Source organism: Pleurodeles waltl, chromosome 1_2, assembly GCF_031143425.1.
Source record: "Pleurodeles waltl isolate 20211129_DDA chromosome 1_2, aPleWal1.hap1.20221129, whole genome shotgun sequence".
In the NCBI taxonomy this organism is placed as follows: domain Eukaryota; kingdom Metazoa; phylum Chordata; class Amphibia; order Caudata; family Salamandridae; genus Pleurodeles; species Pleurodeles waltl.
This window is the reverse complement of record NC_090437.1, coordinates 1,183,541,574-1,183,562,208: the sequence shown is the minus strand read 5'-3', so window position 1 is coordinate 1,183,562,208 and position 20,635 is coordinate 1,183,541,574. Positions and strand designations below refer to the sequence as shown.

Sequence of the window (20,635 nt, the reverse complement as noted above, 5' to 3'; positions counted from 1 at the left end):
CTGTTTTAGATTTGCAATGCTTGTCATCCTTTGCGGACTGTCCTAGAAACACTTGGGGCTACATCTGTTTTAGGTTTGCAATACTAGTCCATTGTTTTGTTTAAAACTTTTAATTGCATGGTCAGTTTCTAATTTAACCTCCACTGTGTCCCAGGGAAAACCTGAAGACAAATATCTGTTTTAGATTTGAAATGCCAGTCATCCTTTGAGGCCAGTCTTGGGGGCTGCATCTGTTTTAGATTTGCCTTTCTAAATTAAAAGGGTGGCTCTAACAAAAGCATAATTTGACCATCCTCTCTTTTTGGACTAGCCAACAGTGAGGAAGTCTGGCCTGCCCACCCACTTCGCCGCCCTGTGAGGGGAGCCCCAAACAGCCACTTGGTCCTGAATGTCTGACATGTCCAGACCTGTCCTCTTAGGCTCTGAAACTTCTTGCACAAGAACAAGGCATTCATTTTACACAGCCCATGGACCAAATACCCAGGGGCTAGGACCATGGCATATGGCTAACACGTGCCATTATGAGGTCACAAACCACGTGACACCTCTACACCTACGTCAGTTCCGGGGCGGGCTCTCTGGGGCACCGGAAGTCCCAGTAACGAAAGTGACGTCACTTCTGGGGCGGGATAACTGCCACTTTACAGTTGATGAGGAAAGGTATCCCCTCCCACTACTCATACATGTGTTATTGATCAAAATCATCAGTCTAGTAGTCACATTGCTGCTTTTTGGAATTAACTTAGAAGATCAAACCTGCTACATTTCTAAAGAATGTTGATGTTATATGTGTGTGAATGCAGAAAGTGGTGATGTCATCTTTAGCAGAAGCATGACCCACCGGTGAGTGCAGCAATTCTCATGGGCCATACATTGTTGATACAGATTACCTTCTTTTGTGTGTATGAGTAACTTTGGGCTATTTGTCTGATTGTGTAGTGCGAGCAATAGGAACCATACTGTAATACCTGCACCAACATGAGCACCTATCACATAGATCTCTATCTTTTTGTGACACATGCACATTTTTCTGTAACTTCAATACAGCAGTAGCATTCAGTAACCACTTGGTGGTGTTTAGCTTTTAACTGGTGATATAGGGGGTCATTCTGACCCTGGCGGTAAATACCGCCATGGCGGAGGTTGGCGGTAGCACCGCCAACAGGCTGGCGGTGCTCCGCCGGGCATTCTGACCGCGGCGGTACAGCCGCGGCCAGAAGCGGAAAGCCGGCGGTGTACGCCGACTTTCCGCTGCCCATGGGAATCCGCCATGGCGGCGCAGCTTGCTGCGCCGCCATGGGGATTCTGACACCCCATACCGCCATCCTGTTCCTGGCGGTTTGCCCGCCAGGAACAGGATGGCGGTATGGGGTGTCGTGGGGCCCCCATAAGAGAGCCCCACAAAGAATTTCACTGTCTGCTTTGCAGACACTGAAATTCGCGATGGGTGCAACTGCACCCGTCGCACCTTCCCACTCCGCCGGCTCCATTCTGAGCCAGCTTCCTCGTGGGAAGGGTGTTTCCCGCTGGGCTGGCGGGCGGACTTTCGGCGGTCGCCCGCCAGCCCAGTGGGAAACCCAGAATGACCGCCGCGGTCTTTTGACCGCGGTACGGTCTTCTGGCGGTTCCCGCTTGGCGGGCGGCTACCGCCGCCCGCCAAGCTTAGAATCAGGGCCATAATCTTTTACACACCATACATCTGTAACACAACTGGCAGTCAGTTTTCTAATTTCTGCGAGACATGAAACATCTAGCACCAGGGCGATAGACCTTTCTCTTGCTGAAGGGGCAATTATACACTCAAGCCTATATTGTCGATAATGCATTGGGACACACTGAAATCATTTCACCATTCTCACAAGGAAGGTGGGCGTATATTAGCATCCTCGTGTTGTTGAGTATGGTTAAATGTATGTCTCCCAGTTACAACCATTACCTCTTTGTCCCCGCTTGCTAGCATGCATTACAATATGAGGCAGCCATGCCTCTCAGACATCTTCAGTGAACATGCATCCTTTAGTTTGCATGTCAATCACCCTGAAGTGTCCTGCTGTACACACATGTCCTTCTGCACATAGTAGTTTGCCATCCACTTCCCGTGGACTGGACTTTACATTCACCCCATCCAACACAGGCATCACTGGTCAGGTGACCCTACCAATAAAAGAGCCAGAGTGCACATGCTTGTGACCAGTTGCCATTTTTAAATCCATGTGTCTGCATCATTCATTTCCATAGTATGTGGGCCCAGGGCCCATTATACCACATTGGCGATGAGGGTTATGACCACATGTTGTGCCACAGCACAGCTCTCTTCCATGCTTTAGGAGGATATCAGAACATTATTGCTGCGACCTGCCTGGAGAAGTGGGCACATCACTCCAAGACAGGGGTGCACCTTTTCCTTGGCAGAAAGAGGAAAGAATGGAGACTGCTCACTTCAAACCCCCCCGACGTGACAGCTGCCAGTTGGTGGGGAGGCGGAAACTGACAGCAGTGAAAAAGCAGTGCCTGCGTGGGCAACAATGCACATACCTGCAAGCAGTAGAAGAAAGCCCAATAACAGCCCCAACAGCATCACCGTCACAGAACAAGAGCAGAGAGAAAGGCAGTGAGAGGCGCGGTGACTGCCTGCAGATGAGAACAGCACCCCACTCGCAAGTTAGATGAGCCTGGCCCAAGGCTACATCCAATGTAAACACCAGCACCTGCACTTATCAGTCCACAACTCGCAGGAGCGACATAGCCCGCAGCACTTAGAAGGCTGCCATAGAACCTGCAGTTGATTTAGAATCACCACCTACCTTTGTGACTTGTGTGCAACAATCCTAGCTAGGATGAGCACTGAAGGGGGACAAGCTGACATACCACACCTTTTTTGCATGCCCCCTTCTCCTCAATGGTGCTTTGGAGACTTTGTGGCAGTCTGGTGGGCGGAGGTCAGTTGTGGCACTCTGCCAAAAAAGGAGAAGAGGCCGGCCAGCACTGAGGCCAGAACCGCACCAACATCTTGAATGTCTAAGAAGAACCCCAGTTGAAGGAAAAGACTTATGCGGCCTGTGAAAAGAAGCACCACCGGGGGGGCAGCCCATTGAACCACACCAGCAATGCACATGAGCCTGCAATGCCCCATTTGTGTTCCTGCAAGGCCTGCCAGAGAAAAAGATCTGCACTACAATACTAGCAGTGCCCCTGCTGCATGAGGGAAAGACGAGAAAGAGGTGTTCTGGCCGGAGGCTGACCCCAGAACTGACTGTCTCATGCCTGTCTCTGCAGCGTCCATGTGAGTGACTCAGCCCGATAAAGCCAAGCAGAAAAACAAAATTAAATAGCCTGCAGTGCTCCCCACATACCTTCATCTGGGTATAGCAGGTGGAGAAAAGGACTAGGGCCCCATGAACACAAAGCCAACATCGCTGCACATACACCCCCAACGACTGTAAGTCCCGCAGGATCAGGGAAGGCTGCTGGGGCCTCATGAAGTGTTCGCAGTGCCATCTAGAGGCCATTCCCCTTCACTACACCCAGCGTTCAGCGGCTGCTCCTGCATGCCAACGTTGCCATGCTAAAACCTCCATAGAATAAAGATTTATCATGAAGAATTAACATAAGAACTAACTGCTAGGCCCGAACAACTGCCATTGCTGAACAATTTAAGCATGCTCTGTACTCTACTTATCCTACGCTGCATGACTTGCAAAATGCGCTGGAATCTGCTTTCCTGTTTTCTCTTTCATAACCTCTCTTTGACCTATACAACAACATCTATCTTTTAATACAATGGAAGTAGTAGTGGGTACACTTTTACTCTTCTACTAAACTGCTTTGGAATGTGCTGGGATGTATAAAAAGTAACCACGGCAGAAGGAGCAACATGAACATTTGCATGATCAGTGGGAATTATGTGGTTGTCTAACGTACCCATGAAATTGCTCTTTTAGATATATAAAATGAACAAGGAACTGGATGAAACTAACAACTCCCTTGTCGAATCAGAAGATGCGTTGTTATACTATATTTAATGTTTCATAATTGTATCAATCAAAATGTTATATATGGTGTCCCAGGAAGAATAAGGGGACTTCATAAGGGGGCTTCATCTTCCTGATGCTGCTAGATGCCAGTGCAGAGTGATGCGGAGAATCCTGTTCTGCAGCTGAGAGACACTGAGTGCTGCTTCCAGAACCACATCTTCAGACCACAGTCGCTGCCGAAGCTAAGAGCTGTAAGTGAACATATGTATAGATAGCAAGAGTGTTAGGTAAGAGTGAGTTGACTGGGTCAGAACAGTATTATGAATAGCTTTTAGACAAAATTTATTTAGGCATAACACAGTTATTAATTCAATTGCTAGTTTGTACTGAGTCCTAAAGAGCTGATAATTTGTTTCAAAGAAATCCTGATATCTTGAAGCACATAAGAACAATAACCGTGAGAATATTCTGAAATGTAACAGATTGACACTCCTTTTTGAACTTTCTCAGACTACGAACTGTATTAGACAAAGGAATGCTGTAGTTGGAGGACAGAATCAACTGAGTAGGGACAGATTCAGGACACTCTTTATGTATGTAACTTCTAGCGCATCTGGAACTTAGTTAGTAAACTTACAAGGGGACGCATATAGGTCGATAGCCTTTTGGATCGCATGGAGTATCCCAGCTAAGTGGTAGACCAATGGACCATTAATAAGCACTACAATCAGTAACACACATTAAGAAAACCCCTATCTAATAAAAAATTACCATAACTCTCAACTTGGTTAATCGTTCTTTTTATTCCCTATTAGCTACAATTCTAATCAAAATCTTTATTTGACTTTATCGTTAATCAAGCTTTATTAATCATCACAAAGCAATTGTTCATCAAGAAAATCTCAAGCAATCAAAGCAACAACATAAGTCAGCAAATCATTTAACATTTTATGGAATAATTCAGCAATGCAATTCAGTCAGTCAGTTGTTACCGTTAAAGTCACCCTTGTCAGCCTACCTAACCCAGATTAGCATCAGCATGTGGGTCTTCATGTGAAAACAATTTAGACAAAAACGCTTAATTTGGAATAATCTATGTAAAAGAGAAAAACATTTTAAACAGCACAGTTGGTACCTAGAAGAAAAAGCATGCATTAGTCAGTCACATTGTTATAGCTACCTATCCAAGACAGATCAGCAACGAGTCAGTCTTCATCTCCAGGTCATCAGTCATCAGCAAAGTATCAGGCTCACAGAGAGTAAGCCCAATTATCAGCACTTCGGACAGCGTCTCTTGACGTCAACAACTTTCGCCTCTCAGCTCAAAATTTCCTTCCCTTGTCATGACTTATTAGGGTCTCTCAGTCCATCCCACTAACTACTAATTGGTCAACCTTATCAGAAGTTATGACCCTAACCTCTAGTTTCTGTTTACCACATGTTCACGTCTATTCAGGCTTCAAGTTCCATTAGTTTGATTGGTTCTTCTGTCAATGAGAACATCATCCGGCTCTTCAGGTAACATAATTGTTGCTCACAGTCTTTTAGTCAGTGATTCTATTGTTCAAATCCTGGGAAAGTACGTTTAGCCTACACTACACATAACTGTATCAATTTGTCCTCATCATCTCCTGTCCACTGGTACATTTACAGAATTTTCTAGCAGAGCTCTCTGAACTCTGTACAGTTCAAGGTCCTTTTCTCCAGTTCCAGTCCTCGGCAGCTTGCCGCGTCTCCATGTTAAAGTGTTAAAGCACACAAGGCCCAGCGAAGACCAGGCCTCCAGTTTGGCTAAGTTAAGAACACAAATTTTCATGAAACATAGGTTATACATTCAAATATGACATATTAGTACATCTTTAATATATATTTTTCATTATTTAGCATCTTGTTAATACACATGGGCCCATATTTATACTTTTTGACGCAAAACTGTGCCAACGCAGTTTTGCGTCAAAAAAATTAGCGCCGGCTAACGCCATTCTGAAGCGCCATGCGGGCGCCGTATTTATTGAATGACGTTAGCCGGCGTTAGCCGCCGTCGCCATCTGGTGTGCGTTAAAAAAAACGACGTACACCAGGCAGCGCCGGCGTAGGGGGATATGGAGCTTGGGCGTCAAGAAATGGGGCAAGTCAGGTTGAGGCAATTTTTTCGCCTCAACCCGATTTGCGCCATTTTTTTTCACTCCCAACCCCCATAGAAATGACTCCTGTCTTAGCAAAGACAGGAGTCATGCCCCCTTGCCCAATGGCCATGCCCAGGGGACTTCTGTCCCCTGGGCATGGTCATTGGGCATAGTGGCATGTAGGGGGGCACAAATCAGGCCCCCCTATGCCACAAAATAAATATAAAAAAACACTTACCTGAACTTACCTTAATGTCCCTGGGATGGGTCCCTCCAGCCTTGGGTGTCCTCCTGGGGTGGGCATGGGTGACAGGGGGTGTCCCTGGGGGCATGGGGGGGCACCTGTGGGCTCCTTCAGAGCCCACAGGTCCCTTAACGCCTGCCTTTTGCAGGCGCTAAAAAACGGCACAAAAGCAGCCGTACGTCATTTTTTTTGACCCGCCCACTCCCGGGCGGGATTTTTGCCCGGGAGTATAAATCCCACGCACATGCCTCGGAGTCGATTTTTTAGACGGGAACGCCTACCTTGCATATAATTAACGCAAAGTAGGTGTCCACGCTAAAAAATGACGCTAACTCCATGGACTTTGGCGCTAGACGCGTCTAACGCCAAAGTATAAATATGGAGTTAGTTTTGCGTCGAAATTGCGTAAAAAAAAACGACGCAATTTCGGCGCAAACGGAGTATAAATATGCCCCATGGTGACCACTCCCCGTGGGCACATTTTACCCATACATCTTATTTTCAAATATTAGTTTCTTTATCAATATTTGTCATTAGTATTCATACGCAAATCATTAGAAATTTCTCATATTAGCATATCTGCTCCAAGCGTCCCTCCTCTGATGACTAAATATGTCATCACACCTTTCCCTTGTCAATCATTTTACAAATTACTTTCAGCTACATTTTGATTTCTCCTCCTTATATTTTCCCTATAGATTCTTCTTTTGGGTTGTTCTCCCCTCCTCTGATAATTTTTGGCCCTTTTTAGTTTTATTTTCTGCCATAATTTACATGCCCCCCATAAACCTAATATGACAATGATCACAATTAATATTCCTTGGACAATTTTCCACAATATCCCACTCCAAATTTGACTAAACCAATTTCCCACTGTAACAAATCCATTCCCAACCTTTTCCCAAACTCCAGGTTCCTTCAATTCTTTCAAATCGTTACTTGCATTAGTTAAATTAGTAAGTAGATCTTTTATCTCTTTCTCGTTCTCAGGAATGTAAGAACAACAGTGCCTTGCATTAATCATTTTACAGACTCCTCCGTCCTTCGCTAATATTATGTCTAAAGCAAGCCTATTTTGAAGCGTCATAGCTCTATCCGCAGCTAGTTCAGTGTTAAGTAAAAGTATGGCTCCTTTAAAATTAGTTAGCATATTATCCATAATAGTAGACAGTTTTCGTACCTTATTTGCATTCAATATAACTCCCACAGAAGGAATTATTGCTCCAAAAATATCCCCTACGATTGCAGAGGCTGTTTCTCTCCATTGTCTCATCTGGTGTAAATCAGTCATTTTCTGTATCTTTTTTAGATCATCTATTTGATAAATCTTAGGAAAAACTATTCCCAAGTAACATGTCCCATGCCATCCTCTAGAAAGACGGTAATAAGCATTACGTCCACAAATATAATAAATTCCAGGAATCACAGGGTCTGCACCATTCAGCATAAATTACTCTGAAAAAAAAAAATACATGCCTACATTCACTCGTTCCCACAAATAAAGTGTGTGATTTTGGCCCATATACACAAAGCTTCCCTACATGCAATGCATCTAAAGCTAATCTGCCTTCTGTTTTAAAAGCATCCTTGGACCGGTTTCAGGGTTTCACCCTTCATCAGCCAGGCTAGCTTGAATCCAGTGACATAGTGAGCCCGGGACCCACATCTGGGCATATCCGGCACACATATGGCGGCAAAAGCAAAGCAAAACATCACTTGTTCTTTTTGCATTTGTCGCCCTAAGTGGGAAGGGTATGCCCAGACGTGGGTCCCGTGCTTCCCATGCCACTGGATTCAAGCTAGCCTGGTTGATGAGGGGTGAAACCCCGAAACCGGTCCCAGGATACTTGTTTCCAGTTTATGGAAGACCTGGAATGGTATGGGCAGCAAAAAAACGATGGATTTAGGCCCAGATCTCTGTACTGGGGGTGAATGTTTGACATTGTTCAGCATTCCGTCCATCACTTGTTCTTTTTGCACTAGTTGAGATTCAGGCCAATGGTCTCCTTTTCTTGTTCCTTCTGTCAACAATCTCTTTAAGATCGGACATTTCTATTTCGCCTTGTCTGTAGTGCCTTCTTTTGATGGACCTGCAATGGGTTCAGGAGGAGTCAGATCATTTTGGCTTTGACCTGTCTCAACTCTTTCCCCCTTAGGCTCTGGCACTTGGTCGCCTTGTGGTTTGTCACCATTAGCTTCTGAGAGAACCTCCCCTGTGCTTTGTTCTCCAGTTACTTCTGCCAAGTTAATTTCTTGCTCTGTCTCCTGAACTTTTGCACCCTTGTCTCTCACTGGGGTGATCGATCTGTCTTCCGCCAGTTCTGGATCTACTTCAGGCTCGACCTGCTCTGGTTCAGGAAGAACTATTTGCTTTGCTGCTGTTGGTGTCCTTAACAACACTTCTTCATGATCCTGAGGAGTCACCACTCTCTTGGTATGGCTCGCCTGTATCCAGTTAGGCAAACCTGCACATTTCACAGCTGTTGTAGTTGTCAACACCACTTGATATGGACCTCTCGAATGTGGCTCTAGGCAAGTCTTTCACACACGCTTTTTGATCACGACCCAATCTCCTGCTCTTAGGTTGTGACCTGAGTCATGGATAGGTGGTAGGGTAACGGCTTGTACCTGCTGAGAGAAAGATCAAACCACATCAGCTAGACCCTTGCAGTAGTTCCCTTATATTGACAAGAGCATTGGCTGGTATTGCTGGCAACCTCATTGCTCTTCCCATGAGAATCTCGTTTGGGTACAGTCCTGTTTTCCTGTCAGGTATATTTCTCCTTGACATCAACACTAAAGGCAATGCATCTGGCCATTTCAGATCCGTGGCAGCACACATTTTGGCAATTCTTGATTTCAGAGTACCATTCATCTGCTCTACAAGTCCTGATGCTTCTGGATGATAGCTGCAGTGAAGCTTCTGTTCAATGTTCAATGCTGCACATAAGAGCTTAATCACTTCGTTATTGAAGTGTGTTCCCCTATCTGATTCTAAAGAGATCAGGAATCAACTCTCTAAGTAACAACTTTGCAACTGTGAGGGTATCATTCCTACGTGTGGGGTATGCTTCAATCCAATGACTAAACACACACACAATCACCAACACATACTTCAATCCACCACATGCAGGCATCTCAATGAAATCCAATTGCATTCTGCTGAATGGTCCACCTGCTCTTCCAATGTGGCTCAGATTCACCACTGTCCCTTTTCCCACGTTTAACTGCTGACAGATCACACACCTGTGACACACTGCTTTAGCTGCTTGCCTAAACTTTGGATTAAACCAATCAACCTTGAACAACCTCATCATGGCATCTCTTCCAATATGTGCCTGACCATGGTAATACCGAGCCATCTAAGTCAACAGACAATTTGGCAAAACCACCTGGCCCTCCTCAGATTCCCAAATCTCATCTGGTCTCTGTACATACTTCAGCTTCACCCACAACTTTTTCTCTTCCTTGTCTGCATTTTCTTGTAATGTTTTCAATTCTTCCAGGGTGTCAACTATTTTCAAAGCAAAACGTGCACAATTGGTCTCTTCTTCTGGCATCAATTCCCACTTATCCTTGAACGATATCCAGTTGATCTGCATACCCATTTCCCAAGGAAATGTAATCTTGTGTTTTTTGATGTGCACTGCATTTCACTACAGCAATTTCTTCAGGTAACTGAATTGCATACAGTAATTATTTTATCCTGTCGCCATTTTGCACTGGTGTTCCACTGGAGGTCATAAAACCTCGCTCCGACCACAATTGACCAAAATCATGAACAATTCCAAATCCAAATTGACTATCAGTGTATATTGTCACTCGCAGCCTGGTAGAAACATAACAAGCTCTAGTAAGAGCCACTAGTTATGCTACTTGTGCAGAATACACACCGGGAAGTGATGATGCTTCTAGAGTTCCTGTAATCGTACATATAGCACATCCTGCTCTCAAGGTGCCTGTCCCATCTCTAAGACATGAACCAGCCACAAAGACAATTTGATCATTTTCTTTTAACCGAGTATCTCTAATATCAGGTCTCGGCTTTGTCCATAGTTCGGTCACCTCAAGACAATCATGCTGTATATCCTACTGCTTTTCAATTTCAACAGTATCACCTGGCAATAATGTTGCTGGATTCAACACTGTGCATCTTTTCAAAGTTACATTTGGAGCTCCCAAAATGCTAGTCTCATACCTTGTCAGTCTAGCCCCCGTCAAATGTTGTGTTTTCGTCCTTGTCAGTAAAATCTCAACAGAATGTGGTACTATTACCGTCCCTGGGTATCCCATGGCCACCACTTCACATTGGGAAAGACTATGACCAACTGCGGCTACTGCTCACAGACAACCAGGTAAAGCTGCTGTAACCGGGTCCAAGGTAGCTGAAAAACAAGCTACTGGGTGATAAGCACCTCCATGGTCCTGTGTCAAAACAGACAAAGAACAAGCATCACGTTCATGACAAAACAATGTGAAAGGCTTTGTGTAATCAGGCATTCCCAATGCCGGAGCTCTGCACAAACTCTCTCTCAATTCAGTGAATGCCCTCATCTGGTCCTCATCTAGGATAATGGGATCTGTAACTCCTTTGTGGGTTAACTGCTGTAGGGGTTTGGCTATCTCAGCAAAATTTGGGATCCACTGTCTACAGTACCCTACCATTCCCAGAAACATGCATACATCTTTCTGGGAAGTCGGGGGATTGCTCTGCAAAACCATTGTTATCCTCTCTTGGGAAATTCTTCTCAGTCCTTTCTCAATTTGATGTCCCAAATATTTAACAGATTTCTGACAATACTGCAATTTCACAGGTGAAACCTTGTGTCCAAACTCTCCCAAATTATTAAACAGGGCATTCGAGTCATGCTTATACTCGTCCCTGGTTTTGATTGCAATCAATAGATCATCAATATACTGTACAAGAGTCGATTGGCAAGGTAATTCCAACGACTCCAGATTCTTCTTCAGAATCTGATTGAACAGGGATGGTGACTCCGTGTACCCTTGTGGAAGCCTACACCAGCTATAGACTTTATCTTGGAATTTGAAACTGAAAAGAAACTGACTATCCTCGTGAAGTGGTACTGAAAAGAAAGCTTGTGACAAGTCAACCACTGTGAACCACTCTGCCTCGCATGGAATCTGAAACAGTATCACTGCTGGATTGGGTACAATCGGACAGCACTTAACCACCATGTCATTCACTTTTCACAAGTCCTGCACAACTCGTACTTTTCCACATCGTTTTTTCAGTCCCAATATCGGTGAATTACATGGGCTGCTCAACACTTCCTTTAGTTATACTGTGGAAGTTTCGAGAATTCAACATTTGGCTTCAAAGTTATTTTGATAGGTTCCACTCCTTTGATCAAACGCACTTCCTTTCCTCTCAAGTCCCATACTTTCTCCTTTATGGTTCCCTGTAAGTCTGCATGCAACTCCCTTATAGTGTACATCAGGAAAATGTCAATCAATGGGTATCTTCATAAGCATTATTGAATACCATGGCTGACACCTGTGCCTCCTCATCACCCCTATTTGTTTGGACTTCTATCCCTGCATCTGTACAATTTATAGAGCATTTGGTCTTACACAACAAATATCTGCCTAGCAAGGACACAGGACTTGAATCACACACCACGAATCTATGCAGTCCCAAATAATTTCCGATTTCGACTTGCACTGGTTCTGTGATAGGATTCATCAACTGTCTATTCTCCACTCCCACAACCTGAACTATCTTGCCAGAAAGAGGTAAATTCGGTACTTCCACACTCCTCACTGTGGAGCGTGTGGCTCCGGTATCAACTAAGAATGAGACCTTGTGTCCCATTACCTTTCCTTTCACAAAAGGCCCTCTCTGATTTATCTCTAGGGACGCAGCAAGAATACAGGCTCCCTCATCCGAACTGTCACTCATCCATCCATTGTTTATTTCATCCGAACTGTGAAATGGGAACTGGTGTACTGCAGTGGTTCCCAACCTGTGGTCCGGGGACCCCTGGGGGTCCACAAAGCCACCTCAGGGGGTCCGCGACTGCTTAGAATATTAAACAATATTAACAGATTAGGTCCCCCAGCTTTCAGTAATGACTTAGTTGGGGGTCCCTGGACTCCAATAATGAGTCATTGGGGGTCCTCGGGTTCCAGTAATCATAAAATGGGGGTCCACAGAAGTCAAAAGGTTGGGAACCACTGGTGTACTGATTGTTACTATTGTCCTGTCTTTGACCTGTGACCTGTTGAGTAAGCATAACTTGTTGCTGTTCCATCAGTGCTTGGGGTATGTGCATTTGCTGTCTAGGCACCATAGGAACCTGCTGCTGTACTGGTGATAAAGGAGTAGATTGTGCTCGAGGCACCTGCAACTGTTGTACAGGCAAGAAATTCTGACCTCGATTTTGAGCATTCGGAACTATGCCCCTCATTTTAGGGATCCTTACAGTTTGAACTGCACCAATATCACCTTGCTGAACCATTCCTTCCTGCACCATCAATGGGCATCCCGCTTCCAGTGTCCCACGTTTCCACACAAATGACATGGCAACGTTTTTTTCATGTCCTGGATGTCATTCTGAACAACCACAGTGCCTAAATCCGGACCGCGCATCATATCCATTCCGCCTCCTCTACCCCTCACTTGAGGTTGAAACATGACAGCTCTCTGTTGCGGTGGCATCGGCGGCACTAAAGCTCCTTGTACTCCTGATTGGGCTGCCTTGATCTGCATCACCATTGCTTTCTCTTTCAATTTCTTTTGTTTCAATTCGATCTCATCACTACAATCTTTAGCATACTGCAGCACCTCATCAATCGGCTTCGCCTGCCAGCAAATCATCTGCCCTACTTCTGGTCTCAACCCTTCAACAAATCTGAACACAAAATGCAACATATCTTTTGGTTCAACCGCTTCCTTGCCACTGTACTCCCTAAAAGCCTTCAGTAACCTTTCATAGTAAGTATGTATTGACTCTTTAGACTCCTGGACTGTCCTATCAATCTGCTGCCAATCAATGTTCTTAGGACAAACCCTAGTCTTCAGGAACTCAATCACCTTATAATAATTCTTCATTACCTCAGGTGACAGTGCGCCTGTAACCTTGTCCCTCTCGGGTTCACTTGTTGGCCAGTCTACTGCCCCCTTACACTCGACCCATAAGGAGGCTGGAACAACTATCTCCAATAGAGTGTTCAGGTCTTCCCACAAACATTTAGAGAGCTTCACAAACCTCTCAGTCTGCTGATACCATTCAACTGGCTTCTCTCTCAACTTAAGATAATCATTGGCAAAAAGACAATGGCCCTCATTACGACCCTGGCGGTCGGTGGTAAAGCGGCAGTAAGACCGCAAACAGGCCGGAGAAAAAAAAAATGGAATTACCGCCGCAGTCATCCGCCACTTCACCATTCCAACCGCCATGGCAGTGATGACCGCTGGGCTGGAGATTTCGGTCTCCAGCCCGGCGGCCGTCACTAGACCGCCAATGGTATCAGGACCCTGCATACCGCCATGGATTTCGGGTGAGTGGGAACCGCCATGAGATCCATGGCGGTAGGCACTATCAATGCCAGGGAATTCCTTCCCTGGCACTGATAGGGGTCTCCCACACCCCCGCTACCCCCCACAAGTCCTCCCCCCACACCCCATGCCCCCCTGCCACCCCCCAAAGGTGGCACAACCCCCCTCCCCACCCTCAACCCAACATGCACATGTACACATATACACACCCCTACACGCACACACCCCCAACATGCACATACATGCACCCCTACATGCACACATACATCACAACACATACCCGCACACATACAAACAGACATGCACACCGACCGACCCGCACACATTTCCCATACACACAGCAACCCCGCACGCATACACGCACTCACACACCCCCTCTACACACACACACGCATATCCCCATGCACGCACACAACACACAACACCCGCCCACCCCCCTCCCCTAACGGACGATCAACTTACCTTGTCCGTTGGCCTTCCGGGAGGGGACGGGATCCATGGGGGCAGCTCCGCCACCAGCACACCGTCACCAGAACACCGCCACACCGAATCATGGGACATGATTCTGTGGACGGTGTTCTGTTGACGTGGCGGTGGAGGTTGAGCAGCCTCCACTTTCCCGCCGGCCGCCAGTATAGCTGCTGGCGGCTTTCCGTATGGAAAAACGACAGAGTGCTGCAAGCGGTCATAATACACGGCGCGGAAGACCGCCACCACTGGCGGTCTTCAGCACGGCGGTACCTCGGCGGTCTTACGAAAAGACCGCCGAGGTCGTAATGAGGACCAATATGTCACTTCTGTGCCATGGGACATGAACAAATTGACCCCTTGGAATTTCTCTCATCTGAAGCATTTTGACGGATTCCCCTTTCTCGGCTCCCTCTGCTCCTTCTTGGGAATCTCGTTTTCGTTTCGCCTTTTTCTTTGTCTATCTGCCTTCCCACTTCTCTAATGCTCCCCAAATCTGTGCACTCTGTAGTAAGTCCTTTAAGTGTGCCTTCATTCCAGCTGATCTCATGTGTTCAAAATCCCTTGTCTCAAAATCTAATCTGTAACTCTGTCTTAAATGCTTCGTTCTTTTAAGATCAATGTCATGCTTTTCTTCCAATTCCGCTAACCTGTGGTGTATTTATCCCACCTCTTTTGTGAACCTTGGGCATAAATACCTCAGCTCTTCTTCAGCATAGGATTCTAAACTATTCATTCCCATTGTTCCCTCGACTAACTCATTTGCCTCAATATTCAATCCCACTCGGTTCAGCTGATCTTCCCCTTTCGATGCATTCTGAGGAGTATTTAGACTATCCAACCAGTTATTCAACTGCTGAGCTGTTAACCCTTGTAATGAAATATTATTTGCATTCGGGACCGGCAGCTGCTGTGCCACTGTGCCCGGACCTTGCGGTGTCAGGAGTCTCAAGCTCTGACTTGTATTTGAGACATTTACCGCATCTGGCAATGCCACAAAAGGACTAAAACCCATAGAAGGTCTAGGTTCACCAAAACCCTGTCCTGTAGATGATGTCAATTGTGTTGAATCTCCCGCTCCCCTTCTCACAAGACTCTGTGACGTCAGTTTGTTCCCCTGTTTCCATTTACTTCTGTGCATACAAAGGTACCGCTGGACCAACAGTAATTAGTAACAATATTGCATCTGGAGCTGCCCTTGCACCTGCACCTTGTGCGAGTGGTACCCCCATTGCCTGATTCATAACTGGTGTAAAATCAGCCAAAGATCCTGTCAACGGGGTAAACTTCGTCTGTGCTGAGGGTAACAACTTTGGTGTCGGGTCTGTTTGAATCAACATTGGCTTCGGGAGCACTTGCTCTTTTGGCACCATGATATTTGAAACAGTTTCAAGAACTGGTACATCTGGATAAATCCTCTGTACTGAAGGTGGGTGCATCTGTGCCTGAGCTACAGTACTAGTTCCTGCAACAGGTGTACTTCGTACTATCCCTGGTAACTGTCCTCCTTCTGCTTGTACAGCTCCCGCAACTCCCTGAGATGTTCCAGGAGTGGCAGGAGGGGCTGTTGCATTAGTTCCTGGACCCCCTGCATAGGTTGTCATAGGTGGAGGCCTATCTATTAGCAACTGCGTAATGAGATCCTCAACATCAGAGTCATCATCATCTACAAAAGACTTTTTCCTTTTCTTCTTTCCCTCGCTCTCCTCTTCCTTGGCACTATCCCCTTTTTCTGACTCATCACCCTCTGTAATTGCTGGAAACATTTTAATCTCTTTCATGGTCGCCATTCTCCATCTCTTTTGCTCCCTAACCCATCTAGCTTCCGTTAGCGACCTTTTTACATTCTTCATCCTTCTTTTGAACTTCAGATCTTGCTGCTGTCTGGCTACTAGCTCCCAAACTGCTAAAGCCTCGAACTGTGCTGGTCTCGGCAATGGCTTCATATCATACAATGATAATCGCAACTGATCCAAAATTCTCAAATTAAACGTTCCATGTTCCAGAAAAGCTAATGTCCCTTGATTCTTAGTCAATTTACTCCATTGCTTTAACCAAAGGCACGGAGCCATACCTTTCTCTGTCATCACAAGATACGCTGGAGAATCCTCCGGAGGGGGGGGTCGGCTCCCCCACTGATGCCTTAATGTAAGAATCACCCTTCATTGCACTCTTTAATGCCTTGAAAAACCTCATTTTACCTGTTTTTGTGTACTTTTAATTCAATAAATGAAATGACTTTTACTACAGAGATTCCCTTCACCCGTTTTACTCGACCAATTGCCTCTTACGGACGGCTGCCAATCCGGTTGCGGCTCTTCTCACTAACCGACCTATCCCAGCGTGGCACACACTGACCTCACACTGACACACAGCGCCTGACAAAGTCTTGCTGCTGGTCTTCCTCAACTCGATTTCACTCAACAAATGCAATTTTATTGCGAGCGCCATTGCCAAAATAATAACTAAAACAAACCTGCTGGTTTACTACAGGAAGGGACACAATCGCTTCAGGGACCTTACGGATTTTCACTAATGGCTCCCTATTGCTCTTTAGCTATTCCTCTTTCTCAGTCCCCCACATTCGCAAGCAAAATTCGACCTTCTAATTCCACTCTCAACTGATCAGTGGGTCTGTCCTGGTGCACATAGGACTCGCCAAATCTCAGTCAAAGCTTCTTTTACTCAACTGCCATGCACACTAACTTGTTGACCACACCCGATCAACCTACTAAACCAGACAAATTACAACATATAGCCAAGTGTCTCCTACACTTGTCAATATACTCTGGAGCCTTAGACCACGCAGGGTCCGTACATCACCAAAAACTACGTGGATAATTTTCTAGCACAAAGCGCCACACACATATGAAGTTCGACGACTTCCCTACTCTCACACTATGAAGTACGCACACTCCTACCAACCCTTAACTGGAGTACGCAGACTCCCTACTATTACCTCACATACATCACAATTCACCTGCGATTTTGCTTAAGCCTGTGCAAGCGCAACCTACTACTCTCATACTATCTCAAAAATACGCCGAGAACATACTCAACCTTACCAACGGGATCCAGGATCTGGGAAAGTAATTTTTAGGTTTAAGGGAACTTTATCTTTGCTACCATTGCCATTTCAGAAAATCAAACTTCATAAAATACAAACAACTGAACATAACCACTTGTCACCACTTAACTAGTTCCCAAATGAAACTAACCATCAAGCTGCTACCAATACCTGCTAGTGTGCCTGATACTTAGTAAGTAAACTTACAAGGGGACGCGTATAGGTCGATGATCCTTTTGGATAGCATGGAGTATCCCAGCTAAGTGGTAGACCAATGGACCATTAATAAGTAGTACAATCAATAACACACATTAAGAAAACCCCTATCTAATAAAAAACTACCATAACTCTCAACTTGGTTAATCGTTCTTTTTATTCCCTATTAGCTACAATTCTAATCAAAATATTTATTTGACTTTATTGTTAATCAAAGCAATTGTTCGTCAAGAAAATCTCAAGCAAGCAAAGCAACAACATAAGTCAGCAAATCATTTAACATTTTATGGAATAATTCAGCAATGCAATTCAGTCAGTCAGTTGTCACCGTTAAAGTGACCCTTGTCAGCCTACCTGACCCAGATTAGCATCAGCATGTGGGTCTTCATGCAAAAACAATTAAGACAAAAACCATTCATTTGGAAAAATCTATATAAAAGAGAAAAACATTTTAAACAGTGCAGTTGGTACCTAGAAGAAAAAGCCCGCACTAGTCAGTCACATTGTTATAGCTACCTATCCAAGATAGATCAGCAACGAGTCAGTCTTCTTCTCCAGGTCAACAGTCATCAGCAAAGTATCAGGCTCACTGAGAGTAAGCTCAATTATCAGCACTTCAGACAGCGTCTCTTGACGTCAACAACTTTCGCCTCTCAGCTCTAAATTTCCTTCTCCTGTCATGACTTTTTCTCAGGGTCTCTCAGTGCATCCCACTAATTGCTCATTTGTCAACCTTATCAGAAGTTATGACTCTAACCTATAGTTTTTGTTTACCACATGTTCACGTCTATTCAGGCTTCAAGTTCCATTAGTTTGATTGTTTCTTCTGTCGATGAAAACATCATCCGGCTCTTCAGGTAACAAAATTGTCGCTCCCAGTCTTTTAGTCAGTGCTTCCATTGTTCAAATCCTGGGAAAGTACGTTTAGCCTACACTACACATAATTGTATGAATTTGTCCTCATTATTTCCTGTCCACTGGTACATTTACAGGAGTTTCTAGCAGAGCTCTCTGAACTCTGTACAGTTCATTGTCCTTTCCTCCAGTTCCAGTCCTCGGCAGCTTGTCGTGTCTCCACGTTAAAACACGCAAGGTCCAGCAAAGACCAGGCCTCCAGTTTGGCTAAGTTAAGAACACAAATTTTCATAAAACATAGGTTATACATTCAAATATGACATATTAATACAACTTAATATATATTTTTCATTATTTAGCATCTTGTTAATACACATGGTGACCACTCCCCATGGGCACATTTTACCCATACACGTTATTTTCAAATATTAGTTTCTTCATCAATATTTCTCATTAGTATTCATACGCAAATATTAGAAATTTCTCATATTAGCATATCTGCTCCAAAATTACAGTATATTGATATTTGAAATGAATAAACTAATGAAAAATATATATATAATGAATCATTTAAAATTACTTAACATTTTTTTTATTGACTCTAAAGTCTAAAACTTGATGATTTGATTGTTGTTGCAATAATTGAGATTTCCTTTTGTCACTCTCCTAAATGATCCATATAAAGTTAATGAATAAAGAGATTTTAGGGTGGTGCACCCAGCACCATAATGAGCATATACGGTGCAACAACATCAGAATATGATCTCACCCGTGGCCCGGCAGTAGCATAGCTGCTCTCCAATTCCCACTGGACTGGAGGCCAAGGCTGTGTGGAACAGCAGGACAGGCACAAAGTGCAGAGTACACCCTCTAGTGGCCACCTGCTCTCTACCACTGCAGAGAAGAGGAGAGATTCCCCCATAGTATCCCAGCAGGCTGACAGTCAGCAATGGCCCCAAGACCTCGCCCTCAACAATAAAGTACAGGTGCTGTGAGGGAGGCTCTGCATTCTGCCAGAACAAACCTGAACTGCAAAGCATGTTAAGGCACAGCCACAAACCTGCCTTGCCCTCTCCCCCTCCCCCAATTAACTGAACCACTCTCCATTTCCCATGCTGTAGTGGAGACTGGGGCTAGGGAAGAAAACTGAGGCTGGCCAAAATAGTGGCATCCTGCTGATACAGCAGGGAGAACAGTCAACCAGAGAAGCACAGGTTGCTAACAAAGCAGAAACAATGCCTTGGGCAACAGGTTCATCCTGGTCTTGATGGACCATGCCACCCGGTACCCAGAAGCCAATCCTCTGAGGTCAGTCATTTACCCTGTGGTGGGTCATGCCTGATGAGGGTTTTTACCCGCATGGGGTTCCCCAAGGAAGTGGTATCTGATAGGGGTACCAACTTCATATTCACATATATGAAGTCTCTGTGGAAAGTGTGTGGGGTGACCTACAAGTTCACCACACTTTACCACCCCCAAGGTAATGGTCTGGTTGATAGATTCAACTGCACCTTGAATGGCATGATTCAGGGCCTGTCAGAGCCCTTGAGGCGAAAGTGGGACATCCTCTTGCTATGCCTTGTGTTCGCTTACAGGGAGGTGCCTCAAAATGGACATGGGTTTAGTCCCTCTGAGCTGATATATGGACACCCTGTGACGAGACCCTTGAGTCTGGTGAAGGAGGCTTTGGAGAAAGCTACTAGTAAACCCCCCAGGTTGTATTTAGCTACATGCTAGCTTTGAGAAACCAGACTTCCCACTTCAGGAGTCTCTCACAGGAGAAACTAGAAGCAAGCCAGGAGGATATGAAACATTGGTACAACCGGAGTGCCACTCTGGTCGAGTTTCAACCTGGTCAGAAAGTGTGGGTGATGGCGCCAGTGGAGCCTAGGGTGCTCCGGGATAAGTGGACTGGGCCATTTGAGGTGGTGGAGCGCAAGAGTGAAGTCACCTACCTGGTGGACTTGCAGTCTCCAAGGTTAAGGGTCCTGCATGTCAACTGCCTCAAACCTCACTTTTAGCGGACTGAACTGTCCATGCTCCTCCTTGCGACAGATGATGGGGTGGAGGAGGAGAATGAGCCTCTTCCTGACCTCCTGTCTGCAGGAGAAAAAGATGGGTCTGTGGAGGGAGTGATCCTCTCCCACTCCCTGACTGAGGAGC

General features: G+C 45.3%; 1 long non-coding RNA gene across 3 annotated transcripts in view; it reads right to left on the bottom strand.

Moving 5' to 3' along the window:
- Positions 1–17,730: 17,730 nt before the first annotated feature.
- The window catches only part of LOC138296077 (uncharacterized), a 131,427-nt gene continuing 128,522 nt past the window's right edge, over positions 17,731–20,635 (bottom strand). Inside the window, exon 4 of one of the 3 annotated variants that reach the window (XR_011203749.1) lies at positions 17,731–18,739. This is a non-coding gene — a long non-coding RNA (uncharacterized lncRNA). The remainder of the gene's footprint in view (positions 18,740–20,635) is intronic. The other 2 variants (XR_011203748.1, XR_011203747.1) reach the window with 2 other exon arrangements.